Source organism: Rhea americana, unplaced genomic scaffold (genome assembly GCF_003343005.1).
Source record: "Rhea americana isolate MKP2758 unplaced genomic scaffold, rheAme1 scaffold_393, whole genome shotgun sequence".
Lineage (NCBI taxonomy): Eukaryota > Metazoa > Chordata > Aves > Rheiformes > Rheidae > Rhea > Rhea americana.
The window spans coordinates 299,495-311,104 of record NW_028186527.1 but is presented as its reverse complement, the minus strand read 5'-3'; positions in this window follow the sequence as shown (position 1 = coordinate 311,104).

Below are 11,610 nucleotides of genomic sequence, written 5' to 3'. Positions count from 1 at the left end.
ACCTGTGTGGTAGAAAAAATCTGTTTGAATGCAGAATATATTATGCATGGGTCTTCACAGTCAGCTTAGATCACTCCCAAATTCACTCCAAGATCTTGTTTCCTGCTCACTACTGACATGCTCAGCTGCACTTTAGATGAAATTGAGAAGTGATACAGGGGCCAGAGTAGTCCTATGACTGCTCCTGTGGGCTGTACTGCAATGCTCCAACACTAATGGTAAAACTCCAACACTAATCCTTTAAGCCATGCTGCAGAGTGTGATACTAGTCAGATTTGCATAAAGTGAGCAATTCCTGAGCGACACAGGCATGTGTCTCATTAGCTGTACCAAAATAGGACTTGGGATGGATCCCCGGAGTGAATCACAAAGACACTATGGATTCAAAAACCCCAAACATAGATTCTGCTGTATGTAGAAAGGTGAAACAGATGTAACATAGACATGGAAAAAACTTGTAGTATATTTTTGTGCATATATGGAGGCTTATCTCAGATAAAAAATGTAGCCTCAAATTGTGTTTTCTGCTTATATTCCTGTAGCTCTTGAAACTAAAACTTGAAACTGCAGTCAATATCTTTCAAGCTATTCTAATTCTGAAAATACCATCTTGTCTTATTTTGAGAGTCCTTCTCAAAGTATAGAATTCAATAATTATCCCTTAAAAAGGATAAATAAAAAATTAAAATAAAAATGTGCTGGCATTTTCTAAATTAAATATTTCAACTTGGAAATACTAAAAACACTTTTTCTCAGATATTTTTAATTAAACTATCTAAGTAAAAATACCTAGAAATTTCAAAACATACATTTCAAAGATTTATATAGCCCTTACTCTCTCTGTTTCTTTATATACATATAAAGCTATGTATAAATCTAACAAATATAACTATATATATATTTAGGTAAATAGGAATGTTTCACTTCAATAGTAGTCAAAATTAACATTTTTATAAGTTAAAAATGAACCTTGATAATTTTGATGAAAATAAAGTATTTTCCTTTCACTTTGACCTAGCAAAAGATACTACTTACTAATATCTGCTTTGAAGGGCACTACATTTCCAGATTGCTTCTCTCCTCCCCACCACAGACACTATTTTTTGCGATATAAAATGAGAAGTCTCTCATTTGTTATGGCTCTTCCAAGTTTCCCCAAGGATTTTCAAAATTTTCTCTGATTGTACTGGGAAAACTAGTATTTTCCCAACATGCAGCAAGACCACTTTCACAGGAGAACTGTGATTTGGAGATGGCTATATTTCTTCACTGACTGCAGAGAGACACCAGAAAACTAACTTATGTTAGGTGTCCAACATTTATCTGTCTAATGCTATATACAGGATGAATCCCACTTTTTGTATCGTTTTTGAGGTAAAATATAGCCCATTCCTAAATCCATTAAGACTGGCTTTTGAGAAGCATGTTTTCTCATTGGTTTTATTAATTTCCTCCTTTTTTTGAGCCTTTTTACATCATTTTCAGGCYTTCCTCTATTGCCAAAATAACTAGAGAAATTGTTCCTTTTTTTTTTCCAGATTTGAGATTCTGCTCTCACTACAASAACCACAAGAACTCACTTATTCTAACTGCAGAACTACAAGCACTGAGAAGGAAATAGAAAAGAAAAAAAGCCCAAAATATTACAAAAAGCAGAGTAAAACCATGAAAACAAACAGCATTTTTTAAAGTTCTTGGCAGATACTCTATTGTGACTACACTTACTTTGGGGCTGGCATTGAAAAGACAGCAGCRAACACCCTAAGCTGGAAGAGAGGCACTGCACGCTGTGCACAACAGTTGCAAGCACAGGCAAAGAGAAAGACGGGAAAAAGAAGTGAAAGTAAAACTTTATAGAGAGAAGACAAAATGGAAGATGGAAAGAAATAAGGGTTCCTTGTCTGTTATATGCTATCAATGCACAATGGAGCTTTTCAAAGTGTGCGTACACCCACATCACATGGAAGAGCATGAATTTCCCTCCACCAGATCACTGGTATTCTCACCATATTCCAACCTGAAGTAAAGTCTTGCAGTGAGGGTGTCTTCAGGACAGATCCTGAGATGCCTTGAGACATCTCAGTATTTTTGGAAGTCTTCTCTCTCCCCTAAGAAGCCACTCACCATTAAAAAACACAAATAAAACTGAGAATTCAGCAGCTTCCAGAGACAAAATTACAGAGATCTCTGCAGATTTTTCAGGACAGTACCCAAAACATTTGCCAGTCAACACAAAAGCATAACATAGCACAAAGATCCCAGGCTTCCTTTGAACCAGGAAGGAAAGGAAACAGAGGACTAAGAAAGCATTCTGAGCTCTTCTCTTCTAGTGCAACCAAATTACTGTTCTAGCAAAGAAAAACACAAACCTGCAATTCAGCAGCACCACCCTGGCTTTCTACAAATGTAGGTGCATGTTAAAGAAATCCACATGCAGGTGCTCATATCAATTGATGATGCTCAGAAGGCGGGTGGTACCTTTGGACCCTGCCAGCCACTACTTTGCTGGCAATAAAATTGATGCTTTTAGTTCCTCAAGTTACCTATTAACAAGGGAATGTAATAGTACAATCACTAGTTTCTCAGTGAGTGGAGGAAAAAAAGGTAGGGCTATGGATTTATGCTGTTTATGGTCAAATACTCTGCAGTAGGTAAATTAAGAGCAAGCCGCCCTTAGAAAAATTGAGCCTGTGGAAGCCTTCTATAATGCTATGTAAAAATATCTTCAAGAAACTAGTAGGACTGACCAATAAATTAGTTAATTTAAAAATAAAATCATCTGTGGAAAGAGAAATGATGGTTCAGGACTGTGTTATATAAAAAGCCTTATTTCGTTACTCTAGCGCTTCCCTGATAGTCTCCTTAGCTGTTCTCCAAATGCTTGTGGAGGGACAAGTTTAGAAGACTTTGGGACAAAGCAAAGGGGAGGGGTGAACGTATATGCAGATTGTCTCCTATCTGGACCTATTCTTTAGGGAAGGAAAAAACAAGGTGAGGAAACCAGAGAAAAAATGATAGTAGATTTTGCTAGGGTGCAATGTAAGCTTGCCAGTGGATGTGTTGGAGGAGGTCTTTTTGGAGAGAGAAAAATGCACAACTCAGCAAAATTGCATCTGTGTCCTCCTTTGCTTTGCTGTTTCAAGACTCAGAAGAATGATATGCCCTCCCCTAACCTGCAGTATTCACTGTTTAAGTATAAAGCAGTGTTGAGTATTTATACATTTTGGACAAAAGCTTTCCCCCTCAGGAACTGTTGCATACCCATGAGACCATTTCTGTGCACCAAAAAAAACCCTACGATGGCAATATACATACAATGCAGAAGAGGGGTTTTAATGAGTGAAAGCACAAGTCAAACAGAATGAATTCTTACTGCTGAATCTGACAAAATTATCCCTGTAAAGTCAGTACTATCCCACAAGAGGGAGCTTGGAATTCACCAGAGTTTGGTGAGAGCCAAAGGGCAAATCAGACTCCAGCTACCAATACTTCTCCCTCTTGTGGATTTRGGAACTACAAAGATTCTCTCTTTGCTCCTGCAGGTCAGTGGAAGCTTTTGGCCTATCTCTTACAGAGAGAACATGCTAGAAAACTTTTTTTTCTTCCTAGAAAGATACAATTTTCTTTCTCTAGCTATGTGTAGAAATTGAGTGCTTCTTCATCCCTCAGTTGGTACAACTGCATACCTCTTTAATGAGAAGTAAATATTATTCTCTATAGATCATGCATTTTAGTGTCTACTGTTCTATGATCAAGAGTGTATTTAGGATTATATCATCTGCATATGCACAAAAGAAAATTAATACAAAAAAAACCCCATGACATCAATATAGGTTAATTTCATACACATTTAAAGGTGCTGACAAGGGAACYTGGAGAAGTAAGTTGCATCTGGACATCTACCAACGGTGATGATGCACGATGAAGTGATAGTCCAGAGCTCTCACACTTCCACAGCTCTGCCTAGGGGCTGCTCAGCCAAAAAACACCAGGTTGGGAATTAGGAGCCTGTGTCTTCAACCAACCATACATTTGTTTCTGTCTGGGTACTTCCAGGCTGTGGTGGGCTATCTGAAAGCAGAATTTCTGCAGGAAGATGTGGTCTGTCACAAGATGGCCAACCCCTGCACACAGGAAATTAGATATGGGTAGGTGCCTGAGGAGTTTCTTGCTTTCCAGCTAGAATAAACTCTAGCTTCTCTTCAGGACAAAGCTTCTATGTGAAGGAATCCATTCATTTTGCATCCAGGACAGCCTAATCACAAATTCCCATTCACTTAGGAAAGTGTTAATCAAGACACTGGGACCAACTAGCAAGTCTCTATAGTCTCAGAAAGGCTCACCTCCTCTGTTGCTGGACTATATATGCACATACATACCCAGCCAAAAGTTGGAGCATCCTATCCTCCATCACCTATAACTTATGGTTTAAMCTTCTGTGTGCCTACTGTGACCCACATCATACCCCATCCTATCGTTTGCTTTGGATATGAGTTTAGCTCTGTTASTCAACAGAGAAGAGAGGCATCAGAGACAGACAAATGGAATCTGGGGACTGGCAGATAATGAGCTAGTAGATGATGGATTCACAGTGTTAGGAAGATGGATGSTCTTTATTTAACCCAGCCAAACACTATCTTACTCTGTTAGTCCAGGGTCTCTCTTCAGTGTTGGCTGACCACATCTCAGAACCAGAGTACTCTATTAGCACCGTCCTCATCACAACTGGCAATTAGAGTATTCTTTGCAGAGGGATATTTCTAAGGGTTTTCCAGGARTTTAGTAGATCTGTCCTCCTCTGTCACTTTTCCAGCTTGCAGATTGTACAGAATGCAAGTCCATATTGTCTCCATCTACAAAGATAAAGATGTCACCCATGAGGTTTCTGGCACAGTAACTACAATGCTGTTATAGTGCAGGAGAATGGAGATGAGAGTAACATCAGGCCTGTCAAGAAGGAGCAATGGGTCCTCAGACAAAAGATGTCAATGACTTGTGTGCCCAAAATTTTTTCCTTTTAATAACTCTTTATTGTCAAATTTCTGCTTCCTGTCTAGCTTTAGCTTTGGCCCCTATTCACTGTCAACCAAACACGCCACCAGGAATAGGTTGACTGTAAAGGCATGTCAGCTATTCTTTTGAGTTTTAAAGCTCTGTGAGCAGAAGGGGAAAGAGTTTGTGCCATCACTGCCTGGAGCTGGAGGCCTGAACAATCGATCTTTTACRGGTTATGTTCCTGCACAACACAAGTCACAAAGCCTCATCCAAAGCAAGGTGGTCGTGGAAAGGATCTGGCATTGTTAGTGCTCCCTACGATGTACTTCAAGTCTGAGGAACCTACCTTGCTTCTGTGGAAGTGTTCTGTACATGGCAAAGATTGTTTTACTTTACTCAATAGCTGGAAACTTTCCAAGAGCTGTAATGAATAATAGCAGATCTGTTCTCCAACAGAGAAAATCTGAGACACCTCACAAGCTAGAGAGACTGTCTTGTGCTGGGATAATAAAGAGGACTTCTCAGGCTATTCACCTGGCAGGGATATCTACTTCTTTGAGCACCTGAACCAATAAACTACTATTCCCATACACGTAAGGAAGCAGGAAGATGTCCCATGCACACCAACTTGAAGAGATRCCATCCAGTCCTAAAGAATGTATTGCTGACCTTTTGGGTAAATGTGTATTTGCTTAAAGTGAATGTAGGTGAAGTATGCATATTTGAAACAAATTCAGTTTGCAGAAACAGTAGAAAAAATGTTTCAAACAAAAGAAGCAACTGAGAGGTGATAATGCTTCAGGAATTAGAGTGTACTACTGAAGAAATTCCAAGCTCAGTATCTGCTGTGGTAACTGCATGTATTAGTTAAAATAGATTACACTAGAGACATTAAAAAATGAGAAATTTATTCATTAGGTAACTTCCTGAAATGGAAGAGAGGATGAAATAYTAAGATAGTTATGATACTACTTTTTTCTTTCTGTCTCTCTCTCCCCCCCCCTTTTTTTTGGGGGGGGTCATAGCACTATCTCTATGGCACTATTTGCACTATTTGTACCTAAGAGCAGCAGTTGAAGATGAAAGCACCTGAACATATAACACACATCATTTACCAAATCATGCTAAAAATATCACTCAACAAGAGTTTACAAGTGAAAATTTAAATGAAATTTACAATTCTAAAAAGCTCAACTCCAGCTGAAAGTCATAACTGCTGATGCAAAACTTAAAGAAGTTGTAAAAGCAGATCTGCTGTTAGCCCTTGGTAAAGCTGCACTGTTGCCTTATCTCAGTTGCCAATTAGACATCCTCATCCAAATCYAGTCATCAGCAAACAGTATGCATTTCTGTCTAGATTTTGATAGTCAGTTCCCATGTCTTTTATTACCATTACAAACTGCTGTTGTTTGTATAGATTGTACTTTCCTAATCCTGCAGGACATAAGTAGTCCATCATGACTGATGTCAAACAAAACTGTGTATRCATTAGTGCAGGATTTTTTAATACAAGGGATCAAGAATTCAACATTAATCAAACCTCYTTTGTGTGTAAAGGAAAGTTTTGTAATCAAATAAATGTCTACCTAATGTTAATTTTGCAAACAGTTGATACCTTCATGCACTACTTAGTATCTCAAACCACCAGAATTGCAAAACAAGGAAAAGAAGTCTTCACTATTGCACAACACACCCAATTTAAGTTAGCTAAACTTTCAATTAATTTAATTTACAGTCACTTATTACTATTGGAAAGATCTGTTAAACCATTCCAAGAGCTGCCAYGGTTTTCAACAGAGTGCTCCTCTTTGAAGTAGGTGATCAGATGCCACAACTGCTGGTAGTTATATTATGCATTCACCCTGCTGCTAAACAAAGCAGGAAAATATCACAGCTTGAAGTCCTTGATGCATACCAGCAGATTAATATAGTACAGCAGTGTGACTTTCTCCATTTAAATTAGAACATAGCTGCTCTGCCAGAGAGCCCACAAGCTAAAGCCATACAAGATAAGAAAGGTGTGAAATTGTTGACTCAAAATCTCATGGAGTTTTTGACATGTAGAGGTATGAAAACCAAAGAGTTGTGGAACTGGGAGTCAACGGTACAGTCATAGCAAGAAACAATTAATTTCAAGAAGCAACACAGGGCAGCCTTTCTTCATCTGATATTACCCAGCTAGGAAAGGCTCAGTGGTTGTCTACAAGTAGGGAGGTGAGTATATTCATGCTTAATATCACTTTAGTCCTAGCTATCTTCTGTGTGTATTAGCCAGTAAGGAACTGTTGTGAACTCATCAGCTGGGTATTGCTGTTCACATGGTCTCTTTGCACATACCAAAAGATGCCTAAGCAAGACTGACCCAGCAGAAAGAGGACTACAGGAGACGGTAGTCCTCTCCAGTCCTGATGACCAGGGTTGCTTACCGAGGTGATGACTTTTCTGGGGCTATTGTACTGCCCAGATAGACCAGCTGTACATCCCTGACAATTTGCCTTCAAACCATTGAAAGTGAAGCCGCAAAATTATAGTGGAGCTGGATTGACTCATGTATGTCTGCAGCAGAGCTGTGGCACACCAAACAAGGTGAGGACTTATACAGCATTACTGTCTCATTACCTCTGTGACTCACTTTAGAACATATACTTTGAAGATGTTTAAAGTAATTATGACTCTTTCAAGAAGATTTTGCCATCTATTACACTGAGAACAATTCTCAGGCCTAAGAAACAAAGATAATTTCAGTCACTTTAAAAAAGAGACTACTATAAACACTATCTTTGCACATTTAGTTTTTCTTTTGTGAACTAGCACTGCACTCAACTGCCTTCTTTAGAAATGGCAAAAAAGATGAAGACATCCTGTATACAGATCTAAGAAATCACTGTTAGCTTAATGTCTTAACAATCTAATCAAAGTACAATTATTAGTCTAATTACAATAATATTAACATTTATAGCCCTAATTATCAGATTATCACAGAAAAAAATAAATAACAATTAAAGGTGGTATACATAGTCTTGCGAGGAGCTGCCATCTTCAACTGAGGTTATGCTCACCCTTTCATTTCTGTGGGTCCTCATGGCTTCAATCTTCCTCAGAAATGGAAAGTTCACAACACATCTTCAGCACCCCAAGTTCTTGAGCAAGCACCATCCAAAGATAGCAGTAGAATCTTTCTTCTCTGTTCTAGGTCTGTTTGGAATTATCTTTGCATGTTTGACAACAGCTGCCTTATTACCTCTTTTTTTTTTTAGTTTCCCACCTGAAAATAGACTATCTTAGCCTGTTAGCTTTCAGTTAAAATAACACAATATGTTAATTGGGGCTGAAGGGCTTCTGTGTAAGTATTTCTCAAGGACTACAAAGGTTTGTTACACTTTTCCCATATGCAGTGTTCACAGAGCTAAGCTAAAGTCTAGCCAATAGTCATATGCACATTAGACAGTTGTGACAGCTAGCATGAGCTAAAATTGGCTCAGATCAGGACAAGCACAGACCAGTCCTGAAGCCTGCATTGTTATATTAATAGAGAATATATGGCTTTTTACTAGTAATTGAAAAGCTACACTCACTGGAACTATAATTCTAGTATATAATGCTACAGTATGCAAATATTACAGCTGGATGAGCCAAATCTGTATTAAGCATTTTGTTGCCAATTTAAGGAAACAAAACCAAAACAAGGCTTGTGTTGAATAAAATAACCAAGTTTTATCAATACCCTGAACTATCTGGCAGCTATGATAATTTATTTTTAGAGATACATACTTTTAAATTGAATTTAGGCTTTTTTAATTTGTTATTATTCTCCTGTTGTATTTCCTTTACTGTTTCTTCGTGAGTGTTACCTTTCTGTCAGATCTTCATTGCAACCAAAAAGAGTTTGAATTTAAAAGAGCCACTGCTAACATTCTAGCTCAAATTACCACCTAGAAACCTGGAAGAAATAAATAGAAATTCTTGGTGCTTATGAAACTAAATTTCCTAGTTCATAAACATGAATGATATAAAATATGATACATAAAATAGAATTTCCATTAAAAATGGAAAAAAATATCCGTAAGGTAACACAGAATACCTAATTATAAATTAATCTGTTGAAATTTGCAAAGCTCTGAATGTTTGCAGCCCTCTCCTCTGAAGAGGCATCTGTCAACCTAGGCAGTTGATTGCCCTCTTTCATCAACCCATTACCCCCGGATCTGACTTGCCAAGGCTTGCTGGACAGAAGGGTACAATCCAAGCCAATCCTTGCTGCTTCCTCTATGTCCCAGCCCTGCAGCACTGGGTTTTATTTAACTGCATTTTGGCAGGGCTGGCTCCAGGTTAAGCTCTGCAACAGAAACAGTAGCAACAGAGTAAGAGTACTGCTGAAAAACAGTTGTCTAGGTAATGCACTTGCAGTAACATCTCTGATTACATCCCCAAACCTAAGGGAGAACAGTGTAATCATGGCTGAGCAGAAGAGAAAAACAAGCTGTCAGTATCTACACTGCTATTCTAGTCTATAAGAAGACTTGGCAGGATTTGAGTTATGGAGAAAGTCTGTTTTCCTTCCTTGCTCCAGGAGGTGGATGGGACTGACCCACATTCTGCCCAATCCATGCTTCCAAACTCTCAGACGATGTCTGTCCTAGAAGTGCTGCATTGTCCTTCTTGATCTAATGGACCATTAGATCACAAATACGATCACAGCAAGGGAAAACTCAAGCTCTGTGGTGGAAAGACATTCACACTGTCCTTTCCTCTGTTTCTGTGCATGCAGCCAGAATTCAAGTGCTGCTGTCCCTGATCTCAGTGCTGTGTATGTTTATACATATGGACATATATGTATATGTATACTAATGAAAAATAAGGAAATCATGAGAACACAAGAACACCACCACAAAAAACAACACTGAAAAAAGTATTAAAACTATTACTGAAAATCTTAGGCAATCAAAAAGGAAGAAACAGAATACAGGAAAACAGATAAAGCACAAGCAAGTCGAGCAAGAAGGAATGAAGAAGAATAAAGATGTCTATCTGCAAAACTCAAATCCTATCCTGAAAATTAACTAGTGGTGTCCAGACTGCTAGGAAGTAGGAATGCCTAAATCAAATTTTTGCAATAACAAAGTTCCAAGGAGATTTAGTGACATCTGAACATAGCATCATTCACGTACAATATCACTCTCACAGCATTAATTATCTTTACAAGTGAGTAGCTACTAGCAACACTAAAGTATTTTATAAGCTATTGTTTAAGATAAGCAAACACAATCATTGCTAATACCTTATCTCACTCTATGTAAAAGAAACAAACAGCTCCAGCGGGTGACTACAGGGGATAAACGACAGCTACTCTGCTGACCTGAGACCTGTGCAGCCCCAATGAAGAACCGCACTCTCAGGAACCTTCACATATCTGAGTAATCCCTTAGATATACTGACATTGAACTGACACCTTAAGAGGGCCAAGAGAAGGTTTTGCCTAGGACTGGAAGTCTTCCTGCTCTTTCTCCACACTCAGTAAATCTCCCAGGAAGGGTTGTCTCCCTCTTTAACCTCAAAACAAGAAGAACAGTCACCAAAGCACACAGCAGCTGCATCACAGCACTTCTATTCATTTCCCATAAAACCTCTTAGCTTGCTGTGATTTGTGAGACTGATCACGGTTGTGCAGCTGTCTCAGATGTGGTGCAAAGTGTGTTAGCATTAAACCTACACCTAATCTGATGTCTTCCTTCCATTCTGGATCTCAGCCATGAGTCTGGGTCACACACTGATGTACTGATTGTTGAAACAGCAGGAAGAGGTAGAGCATCTCATATTAAATACAAGAAAGCCATAAACTAACCCCAAGAACAGTACCACTTCAGTGAGAGTATATCTCACTAAACAAAACAACTCATTCCCAAAAAAATATACTTCAGTAATAAAAAACTAATAAATGCAACGTGTCGATTTTTTTGTCGTCTCTCTGAATAACTGAATCTAAGGAATAATATTTGGGAAATTCAATTGTTCAAAGCTGAGTATAGGAAAGAACTATTTGAAATCTTCATCTTTGATTTGATCTTAAAGCTGCTTACAGCCAATTTCCTTGTTCATGTTCCAGAAAGCTCCAGACTCAACCTCAATAGCCTCAGTCTGCCCCTTAAGCAAACTTTACATTACCTCTGCTCAAAGTCCAAGATCTATCTCTAGGCTTAGACAATCCTAAAATTTAGGTTGCACTCTGAAGCATTGCTGCAGCCAGKTTGCTGGCAGACAGCTGAGGACTTTATTATTGCAATGGAGATCCGTCAAATTTGTTTTTTYCACTGCCATAGCAGTATGATTTCACAGTGACAAGCTATTTTGGAGATAGAGGATGAACTCACTGTACAAATGCCATTGCTAGCTCCTATTATTAGGCAAAATAATTCCTGTGTACAGGCTGCATATGTRTGGACTTGTCCTTGTATCTGTTTCCAGTCTGCCGCAGATACTGATCTTCTTGCAGAGCCTTCTCACACACGTGAGCCAGTGAGCTGATATGCCGAGGCCTGCCTGCCATGCCATCCTACTGACAAATGGCCCTGCCAGTATGTGACTCTAAAGCCATGCATTAAATCAGCAAAAGCCACA